The sequence below is a fragment of the Artemia sp. Qi Xiang Cuo genome, chromosome 21, assembly GCF_049724085.1.
Source record: "Artemia sp. Qi Xiang Cuo chromosome 21, ASM4972408v1, whole genome shotgun sequence".
NCBI lineage: Eukaryota > Metazoa > Arthropoda > Branchiopoda > Anostraca > Artemiidae > Artemia > Artemia sp. Qi Xiang Cuo.
The window spans coordinates 26,532,569-26,544,584 of NC_142814.1; positions in this window are offsets into that span (position 1 = coordinate 26,532,569).

The following is a 12,016-nucleotide window of genomic DNA, read 5'->3' on the forward strand; positions in this document are numbered from 1 at the left end:
GGTATTACTAGAGTCTTTTTGCGCGTGAGCGTAAAAACCCCTATGGTTTCATGTATTTAACACGATTTGGATTTGACGAGTCGTACATGTCTGTGAGTTTGGCCTCGCATTCCAAAGCGATCTCGTTGCTCTGTAGAACCGAGTTTTGGAAATTCTTAAAACGCAAGATTGCTGTATCTCTACTAAGCGTTTCCAAAGCCTGATATCCATGACGTTTACAGTGGTTCATGTGATACTTTAGCTTTAAATCAGTGCAAAATCTGGACAAGCATGTTGGACAATAAGAGCGTACACCCTGATTTTTACCCTGCCCCAAAACCCTACTAATATCCATAATTGGATTAAAATGTCCAATTCAATCAGGCTCTGAGGGAGGCATGTAAAGAAGCCATACTTAATGCTTCATTGATGCGATAAACGGAACTTACAATAAAAATATAACACACATCTTGTTTGAATGCTCACAATTTTCAAATTATGTTTAACGTTGCCGAACCGTACTACGAATTTTCAATGCATATGATCTCGCTCAAAAATATCTATTTATTTTAATCAAACGGCAAATTGACCATTTGCACAATTTAAAACTAATTTCGAAAACTTTGACCCTCCCCATTAGCTACCGATTTGTCCAACTTTTTCTTAGAAGAATTTTCACGCAGGGGTCGAAAGGCCACAATCAAAAATACATGCTTGAAACACACTGTAGCCTCGCATCGAAACAGATTCTTTGTATACCTCTACAGCCCTCTAAATCTGAATGATATTTTAAAACTATAGAACCCTCCCCCCCACCACCTCTTAAAAGAAAATCTTTTTTGAATCTACAAATATTAGCGTTTAAATTTTCAATGAATAAAACAACCGACCCACTATCCCCTCATTATAATTGTCCAATTTAGTTCCGAGGCTGTTGACCCAATCTAAACAAAAAACTCCTCATAATTTGCCAAATTTGGGCGATTTGCTACCATTTCTGTATGTAAATATATTGAATAAAGTTCACTCGCATTTTCATTTAAATAATATATTTTTAGTGCTATTGACACTTTTAAACTGTCCCTCCCTCCCCACAACCGTATCTGTTGTTCAAGAAGGGCTCAAATCGTCTTAACGTAGGAATGAGTAATAGCCAGGGGGTCTGTTACTATACCCCCTGATATTAAAGAATTAAATGGGTCACCGAAAGTGGCGGTGTAGACATTAGTGTGATGCAAGGCAGAGTCAGACAATAAAAAATCTGGTAGTGTATTTACTGATGACGCTAGTGTTTCACTATCACTGCTACTCTGGTCAACCTTAATAGTGGGGGTGGATGGTGCCATAAAATCTCCCGATTCAATAGCTCCATCACCAGTCAAGTCAGCTATATCCCCAAAACAATTATTTAAGAAGTCCCGTTGCTATTCTAAATCATTATCACCTACTGCACTATCCTGAAAATCCACTAGAGGTGCTAATAACGGTGTAGCCTCATTGACAATAAATGTTCCTTGAGCTGGTGGTAAAGGCGATAGTTCATCAATGTTAATCTATAAAAACAGGATTAATTCTCCATGTGGAATATCCATGATTTTATAATGTCAAAAAAATTAATTATTATTCAGCTCTATGGTCATTTATGTAAAATAAAAAAGGATCTTTTGCACCCTCTCCACCCCTCCTCTTTTTTTCTACAAATACACTATGACTTAGTATATTGGGTTGCATATTTTTTCAATTATGAAAGACACGATTTAAAACTTACGAGGTTAAATTCCATTTGCTCAAGTTCGTATAAAAAGAAAGAATTATACTAGTCCACGGAGGACCCTAACCTATCTATATTTCATATACAATATGCATTAAGATAACACAATTTTGTATATTAGTTCCGTCAGATTTTTGTTCAGAATATTAATAATCCTCACCTCCTCCTCAATTCAAACCCCACCCCAAACGTTAAAGATATTCTGCATTTTTCATAAATGCAGAATATCGCAAACACGTATTGTTCATAAATTACTTTTAAGTCTCAAATAAGCGGTATATTTTGCAAACCGATACTTCTTCTTACATTTTATGCTATAGCATTCGTCTAATCTCATTGCAAAATTGTAAATGCATTATAAACTTGAATAAAAAAGGGGTTATTAATGATTTTCATTTATGAAGAATAGAAATAGGGTTTTTTCGCACCCTCTCCACTCTTCTTCAATACTAAACCCCACCCCAACATCTTAAGAATATTCTGCATTTTTAAAGATACGCATTGTTCATAAATTAATTTAAGTCTCAAATAAGCGATATTTTTTGCAAACCGATACTTCTTCTTACATTTTATGTTATAGCATTCGTCTATTCTCATTGCGAAATTGTAAATGCATTATAAACTTGAATATAAAAAGGGGGTTATTTAATGATTTTCATTTATGTAGAATAGAAATAGGGTTTTTTGCACCGTCTCCACCCCACCTCAATATCAAACCCCACCCCAACACGTTAAATATAATCTGCATTTTTAAATACATGCATTGTTCATAAATCAATTTTAAGTTTCAAATAAGCGATATTTTTGCAAACCGATACTTTGTCTTACATTTGATGTTATATTATTCGTCTAATATCATTGTGAAATTGTAAATGCATTATAAACTTGAATAAAAAAGGGGATAATTAATGACTTTCATTTATGTAGAATAGAAATAGGGTTTTTTTGCACCATCTCCACCCCTCCTCTTTCACCCCTCCCCCTTAAAAACTCCATTGCCTAATATACATAACTATCTGATAAAAGCACTTACGACAGGAATTGTAGGTAACTCCTCAGAAATATCCTGGCTATGAGATGGCGGTGCATAGGTGATTACACTCCTTCTGGCCATGTTCATTGTTGTAATTAGTTCCACGTCATGCATGCTAGGTCTGCAATCAACCTTTGGTCGTTTTTGCTCGGGGTGACTTTGACCATCAATCTCTATGAATAAAAATTAATTTTCAGATTTTTTTTCGCCAGTTAAGTTCTATAGATAGGGCTAGTAATCTCCTTTTCATCATGCACTATAAAAGAAAAAATTTATGCTTTTTCAAGTAGGAAAACACAATTAAAACTTATGGGGATAGATTATTTCCGTCATAATTTCAAATCTGCTTGAACTCGTAAAAAAGAAACATCAGTATTCCAAGGCTTTTTTCAATAATGATAGACACAATTTGAAATTTATGGGGTTAAATTCCATTTTCTCAAGCTCATATAAAAAGAAAAAATTTTACTAGTTCTAGGAGGAGCATAACCTATCTATATTTCATATACGATATTCATTGCTCATAAATCAATATTAAGTCTCAAATAAGCGATATTTTTGCAAACCACTTAAGATACATTCTACCCAAAATGCCTTTATACCTGAACGGCTGTCACAAAGCGTGTGAATTTCGTGAAAGATATATAGTCGGCTGTCAATCAGAAACCCCATACGGCAGATAGTTAAAGCTAGCTATAATGAAAAAATTATCGTTTTTATTATAAAACAAGAATAAAAGAAAAAAAACATACCCAAATTCTCTCGAAGCTATCCATTTTGAATACAAATAATTAATCAAGAACGGTAATCTATTCGGGTTGTTTTTTCAAACTGATCTAGAAATAGTTGTTGATCTAGTTCTTATACAAAAAACATGATCCTTCGGCTGAAACCAGTATTTTTACAGAAAGTCCATTAAACTTTAGAACACGTTATACCAAGGTCTTTAGTTAGGGGTATTGACCCATAGAAAAACCTGTCTGCTAAATATTGTTTGCATTATAGGTCCATAATGTGTTTGGTCACTTTAGAATTCCATAATATAGAGTGTATGGTCGCATTATGCAACTTGTCCCGAAACCTTTGCATATATTACTGCTCATATTGTGGTACCGAGAAGATAAATTTGGACCCGCGAATCAGAACTAAATAATGGGGACAATGGAATTGAATTTACTGAAAAAGACAAAACAAGAAATATATCACTGGATACCAAAATCAACGGTAAATTACACAAAAAAATAACAAATACTTCAATATATTCTCCCGCGTAAGGCTCTATGGCCAGAAAACAACAGGGAAGAAACAAAAATTAAAAAATTAATTACATAAATACATTTATCAAACATTTTAAAATAATAAATTCACATCACCAAACCAAACAACACCCCCTCTCACACAAAAAAAATCCAAGCTAGGTAAGGGAGTAATACATGAATCTACCCCCACAAATAAAAAACAGAACCAATGCGGAGACATCAACTCATAGGAGAACCGGGAAAAAAAATTAATCACTTGCAAGAAAATCTCTAAAATACTTTTTGAAGATACCAAACGAGTGGCGGCCCCACGCAAACTCCGGGAGAGTGTTCCAAATCATATTACAACCTGTCAGAGGGTTTAAGTCAGACCGTATTGACAGAGTATAAGGTATTTTTAAATTATTAGAAGTGCAGAAAAAATAGGTCGATTGCTCGGAAATAAAAAAATATTATTACATAGGGCAGGAGGAAGCTGGCCATGTAACCTCAAAAATTAATAAAAAATACACGACAGAAAATAGAGAGATCTCAAGTCAAGAAAGGGTTTAAATAGGGAACAATTAGTATCCTGTATAAGAGTCCTTTCTTTATAATGTAGTTTTGAAAGTGGCTTCAGTGTTGAAAGCTGACATCCAAATAATAGAACAATATGATACATAAGGCTGAACTAGGCTGTAGAATAAGAGTATAAGTATTGAACCTGAAAAATGTGTTTCAATTTTTAAGGATCCCGAGGCTTCTGGAAACTTTCATTTTAAAGAGCTAAATATGAGGCTTGAAAGAGGGATTTTCATCAAGCAAGACGCCTATGAATCGAACACAACCATCCCTAGGCCTATTAAGGGATTCCCTCGATACATGTGCGATACCCTCTAATGATGCACTTTTTGTTTTGATCTAACTATTTTAAGGAGTTATGGGCTATTGTAGTTTTTACTATGTTATAGTAAAGAACGAAAACTGGTGCAACACCTACAACGATTTACTTTTTTAAATAACACAAAGAATCGATATAGTTCATCAGAAATAGTGTCATTCAAGTAGATATTCAGCATATACTGGATCTTTTTTTCTTTCTTTTCCTCAGGTAGTAATAATTATTAAAGGAAATTGCCACCAATTTCTTACGAAAAACTGTACACCGTTCATTATAAATGGGGCATATGCTAGTGTCGTCGGATATAGCTGAAACCTAGTAAAAACAAACTGCTGCACATATTAAATATAATCAATTTTTTGTGAAATTAATTAAAAAAACTTTTTCCACAAAATCAGTTTTTCAAAAAAGTAAAGAACTCCATTAAACCAAAAATGAACAAAAATAAAATCAAATAATCTACCAAACATACAACTACCACAAATCAATATGTCCAAATTAGTCAGTCTAATCGAATGAGCCCTTGTTGAAGGCTCTACGACACAAATGTTCTATAAAACCTTATATGCTCCAAGGGCATAACTTACGACCCTTGTTCTGAGGGCTATGGAGGGGGGAGGGTTGTCATTCTCAAAGAGATAATTTCCAGACCTTTCAATTAGGTTGAACAAAGTAGTCATATAAAAATGTTGATCGGAAATGTTTGGGGAAATGATTAGCGTGGGTGATGGGGGGTGATTTTTCTCCGATTACTTTCGACTACTAACAAGGGAAATAACCCTCTCAATTTCCATTCTAATGAGTCATTTTTGAAGTTTTTACAAACAACGCTTTCTATAAAAACCTTATATACCCCAGGGTATAATTTACAACCTTAGCCTTGAGGGCTGTGGGGGGGGTTGTCATGCTAAAAGACATAATTTCCAGACCTTTCAACAATGTTATACAAAATGGCTATATCAAAATGTTGATTGGAAGTGTTTGGGGAAATGATCGGCGTGGGGGGGCATTCGCACTCCGATCGCTATTGACTATCAATAAGCACACTAGCCCTCTTAATTCCAAGTTGAATGAGCCAATTTTGAAGTTTATACGACAACCCTTTCTATAAAACCTTATGTGCCCCCAGGGCATAACTTACAACCTTAGCACTGAGGGATCTGGGGGGTTGGTTATCCTCAAAGACATAATCTCCGGACCTATCAACTACGTTGAACAAAATGGCTATCTCAAAATTATGAATGAATGTGTTCGGGGAGATGGTGAGCTTAAGAGGAGGATTAGTTGCCCTCTAGTCAATTTCGACTATTAAAAAGGGCACTAGCCCTTTCGATTTCCAATCCAATGAACCTTTTTTAAGTTTCTACGACAACACTTTCTATGAAAACCTTATATACCCCCAGGACATAGCTTGCAGCCCTTGTCCTGTGGTTTGTGAGGTGGGGGTTGTCATCTTCAAAGACCTAATTTCTAGAACTTTAAACTGCGTTGAACAAAATGGCTATCTCAAAATTTTGATTGGATGTGATAAGGGGAAATGATGACTTTCAATCACTTTTGACTATTAAAAAGGACACTAGTCCTTTCAATTTCCAATCGAATGAGCCCTTTTTGAAGTTTCTACTACAATACTTTCTATAAAATCCTTGTGTGCCCCTACGGCATAACTAACAACCCTTACCCTGATGTCTGTGGGAGATTGCCATCCTCAAAGACTTAATTTCCAGAACTTTCAACTACGTTGAAAAAAACGGTTATCTCAAAATTTTCATTGGATGTGTTTGGGGAAATGGTGGGCGTACAAGGGGAGTTAATTACCATCCAATTACTTTCTACTATTACAAAGGGCATTAGCCCTTTCAATTTCCAACCGAATGACCACTTTTTGTAGTTTCTACGACAACGCTATCTATAAAAACCTTTTATGCCCCCAGGGCATAAATTACAACCCTTGCCCTGGGGGTGTGGGGGGACGTAATTCTCAAAGACATAATTTCCAGAACTTTCAACTACGTTGAACAAAAGGGCTATCTCAAAATTTCGATTGGATGTGTTTGGAGAAATGTTGGGCGTGAGAGGGAGGTTAGTTGCCCTCCAATCATTTTCGACTACTAAAAAGGGCACTAGCCCTTTCAATTTTCAATCTAATGAGCCCTTTCTGAAGTTTCTACGACAACACTTCTATAAAACCTTATATGCCCCCAGGGCATAACTTACACACCTTTCCCTGAGGGTTGTAGGGGGAGGGGTGTCACCCTCAAAGACCTAATTTCCGAAACTTAAATTACGTTGAACAAAATTGTTATCTAAAAATTTTGATTCTATGTGTTTGGGGAAATGGTGGGCTAGTCTTCAATCACTTCCGACTATTGAAAAGGGCAGCAGTCCTTTGAATCTCCAATCGAATGAGCCGTTTCTGAAGTTTCTACGACAACGCTTTCTATAAAAACCTCATTTGCCCCCAGGGCATAACTTACAACTCTCGCCCTGAGGGCTCTGGGGAGAGTTTGCTCCTGAAAGACATAATTACCAGATCTTTAAACTATGTTGAACAAAATGGCAGTCTCAAAATTTTAATTGGGTGTGTTTGGGGAAATGGTGGGCGTGGAAGGGATTTTAGTTGCCTTGCAACCACTTTCGGCTTTTAAAAAAGGACACAAGCCCTTCCAAATTTCCAATTGAATGAGCTCTTTTCGAAGTTTCTACGACAACTGCCTCGATACCAAGTGCCCTGGTGTAAAACCAAAAAAAAAAATTGTACCAACATCGTTCTTTACTTAGGTAGCGCTATTGTGCTGCTTATGAAACTCATTTTTGTACAACACTGTAATAGCAAATGGTACTAACTTCGTGTTTCATATGAGGGTCAAAATAGTATTTTTAATAATAATCAAAAACGTGGAGATATAGTTATATAAAATATAGTAATTCCTTTAGAGTTTTAACAAAAAATCTGATTGGTGAATTGAAACTAGAGTAACTCCCGAAAATTTTAAGTAAAATAATTTTATTTCATGGATCGGTAAAGTTATTCTGTAAATTGCAAAAATATTTATGGTGTCTGAGCAATAATATTTATTTTGTAATTAAAAATAGAGAAATACTTGTTAATTTGAAAATTAGTTTTGATTTTTGATAGGTTCTTGATACTTGACGCGTGGTTTTATGGCTATTAACAAATGACTTATAATATCGTGATGAGTTTTTTAAATGAAAACACAAGTGCCAACAAAAGTAATGTCAACAGCCTTATAGGCCAGGGCGCACCAAAGGAGCATCAAGGAGAAAAAAACCCTTCAGATACAGTTAAGCTTATATCTAGTGACAAAAAAGAATTTCAGATAGAACGGAAGATCGCTTACAAGGCCGTTACACTCAAAAATATGCTGGAAACTCCAAATGGATTTAAGAATGAAGTGACATTGAAAAACATTCCTGGATATTATTTGAAAATAATTTGCGAATTTTTAAATAAAAAAGAAGCGGAAGAGTTCGACCAAGACTGGCTTGCAAAGCAACTTTCTAAGGAATTTTACACTTTTGTCAATGAAATTGATGCTAGCAGTTTTAGAGCGGAAGACTTAACTGAAGAACACCAGGAAAATCCAATCACGTCGTACGCCAGGGTTGTTTCTTGTGATGGAAAAGAGTTCAAAATACAACGCAAGATCGCCTACAGAAGTATTACACTCAAAAATATGCTGGATGTTCAAAATGGTAGGACTGATGTAGTGAAATTCGATAACATTCGAGGTGGATATTTGGATATTGCACTTAGGTATTTAGAGTTCAAACTTAAAAATTTGGATGAACGGAATGGATTTGACTCAATAAATTCCTTTAAGAAAGAATTGGATGACCTAATTATAAAACAAGATGTAGTGGAATTACTTATTATTGCTAATTTCCTAGACTGTTAAGTATTGTATTTAACCCATTAGTGCCCAAAGCTTCCATTTGGGAACGTCTCAGTTTATTTTTTTTGCCCCTGAATTTAACATCTTGGGCAAGTTCTAAGCTTCCATCCGGGTTGCAGCGGTAGCTAGCAGCCTAGTAAGAGACGATCACCTCCAATGTTAAGAAATATAAAACCCCCAACTCCTAAAAAAAGAGTCAGATCAAAACAAAAAGTACACCATTAGAACCGCCTTGTCCGAATCCTCTATAAAGGAAACTTACCGCCCTTTGGCTTGAATAACAAAGAAAATATATTGGCTTGAAAATCAAGAAAATAGACTTTTACCACGTTATTCTCCACAAACGGGATATTTTTTTCTTTCCGCTTGATTTTTCTCCTCAGCTAGCTGGGCACTGGAAAATCATAGAGAGCTGTATAATAGCTCATTTTAAAGGAAATTGCAACATCTAGTCACTTTTGTAATTAAAAATAAAATACTTTTTAAAGTAGAATCAATTTTGTCAAAAAAATTGCATTTTTGATGTATTTTCATACTGCAGTCTGGTCAAAGATATTTGAATTTTGAAGCAATAAAACAGTTCATGGTAATGAACTCTATAGTAATAATAGCTACTTGTCTCAATAGTAACCGAAACTCCTGGAACCAAAATTTTCTTTTTTGGCTTAATCGCTAAAATTATTATGTAAACTGCAAAAATATTTATGATGCCTAATCAGTAATAGTAATTTTTTAATATAAACAACAAAAATACATGAAAATTCTAAAATTAGTTTTGCTTTTTGTCTCCTGGAAGAAAATTTTTTTTCATCTCAGCTCAAATTTATTATTGTATCCTGGAACCAAACTTTTTTTGGTTTGTAACCCGTAAAGTACATATCTCCATATTATTGTCTCATAATTGCAATTATTTTAGTTTTCAGTCCAGAATCGCTAACCTTATTTTGTAAACTGCAAAAATATCTATGGTGTCTAAACAATAATAATAATTTTGTAATTCAAACAAGATAAATACCTGAAAATTTTAAAATTAGTTTTGTTTTATGCTAGGTTTTAGATACTCGACACGGGATTTTGTGTACTTAATAATTCTAAACCTTGAAAAAATATGGTCTCACGCGAGTGGAAAAAAAGAAAGAATAACCAAAAAAAATATCAAAATAGAGCAATCCAAATTTCAACTAGTAGAAAACTTTACTACATAAAAAATAAAGCTAACATCCTGAAATATCAGAAAAGTTTATTTAAAAGAGATAAAAATGCCACCGAACGCAATAAAGCTCGAGAACGCGTAAGGATTGCTACTAAGATGTCTTGTGATCCAGGATTTGAGAAAATGAAATATGACAGAGGAAAACGGAGGTATCTTACGGATCAGGGGTATCGAGAAGGGAAAAATGAGACAGCCAAACAAAAGAGCAAGGAACGGTATGATAACGATATAGATTATCGAAACGAACATAAGAAAAAAGTTGCTACCAGAATAATGGGTAGATACTGGGGTGACAAAAGCTATAATGAAAAAATTAAATTCTCTGCGAGGTTGTACCGAAGAACGCATAAGGACAAAGGGAAAAATTACATTCAGAAATACAAGAAGATGGCAAAAATGCAGGCTGATCTTTGTAAATTGAGAAACATTTTACGCATGTTTTATCGGGATCACGAACAGTATTCAAAATTACAGATTAAAATTCTCTTTGAAAGAGCGGATGCTGTTGAAAAGTTGGCTAGAAATGCTTTGGCAAAGCTTCATAGCAATATTCAAAAGAAATGTTGTCAGTTTAATGAAAAGCTTCCAAGGTATGGACTGGCAACTGCGGAACAGTTTATAGATGCAATGGAAAATGTTCGACAACACAGTGAATATACAGAGGCGTACTTCTTAGAAAATTCGTATATTCAAATTCATTTTTGATGTCTTTTCACACTGCAGTCTTTCAAACATAATCGTATACCAGCGGTAAGATTTGAACCCACGCCTGCAAAGAGACTGGTGGATAACACCAGTGCCTTGGACCACTCGGCCAGGCTGCCTCTCATAAATAAATATATATGTGAATTTGGGTTGCAGCAGTAGCTAGCAATCTAGTAAGAGACGATCAGTCCCATGCTAAGAAATATAAAAACCCAAAACTCCTAAAAATAGAGTCAGATCAAAATAAAAGTACATCATTAGAATTACCTTGTCTGAAACCCTGCTAGATAAATAATGTTACATTAAAATACAATCATTGGAATAACAAACCCTTGCATACATTGGAGCTAGTTAGCTACTTGATTGTTTTATAGTAAGGACCGAATCCGGGTTGCAGCGGTAGCTAGCAACCTAGTAAGAGACGATCACCTCCAATGTCAAGAAATATAAAACCCCCCAACTCCTAAAAACAGAGTCAGATCAAAACAAAAAGTACACCATTAGAACCGCCTTGTCCGAATCCTCTATAAAGGAAACTTACCGCCCTTTGGCTTGAATAACAAAGAAAATATATTGGCTTGAAAATCAAGAAAATTGACTTTTACCACGTTATTCTCCACAAACGGGATATTTTTTTCTTTCCGCTTTTTTTTTCTGATCAGCTAGCTGGGCACTGGAAAATCATAGAGAGCTGTATAATAGCTCATTTTAAAGGAAATTGCAACATCTAGTCACTTTTGTATTTAAAAATAAAATACTTTTTAAAGTAGTTATAATAAAGAACGGCATCTTGCCTATACTAAATTTTATACGCCACCTAATTATAGTATAGGTTAGTAATACAACAGATAGCATGGCACTGGAACATTGTAGAGAGTTGTTCAATGGCTCATTTTAAAGGAAATTAATGGGGTTAAAAACCTTTTGTAATTAAAACAAATTATTTTTATTACATTAAGAAATTTTAATTATGTTCCTAAAGAAATTACAGTAAAGAACAAACTTCCAGCCCATATTACAATAAGGAATGAACTGAACCCATAGTAACTTAAGCATTAAATCAAACAGTTCGTGGTCATAATAAAGAGCTGTGTAATGGCTCATTTTAAAGGAAACTGCTGTATATAGAAACCTTTTGTAATTAAAAAAACTAATTATCATTATAAAAAATATTTTTACGATATTGGAAAGAACTAACTCTAGGCGATAGTAATTAATTTAATTTTGAAAAGAAAGAATTACGGCAGAAACCTAAATAC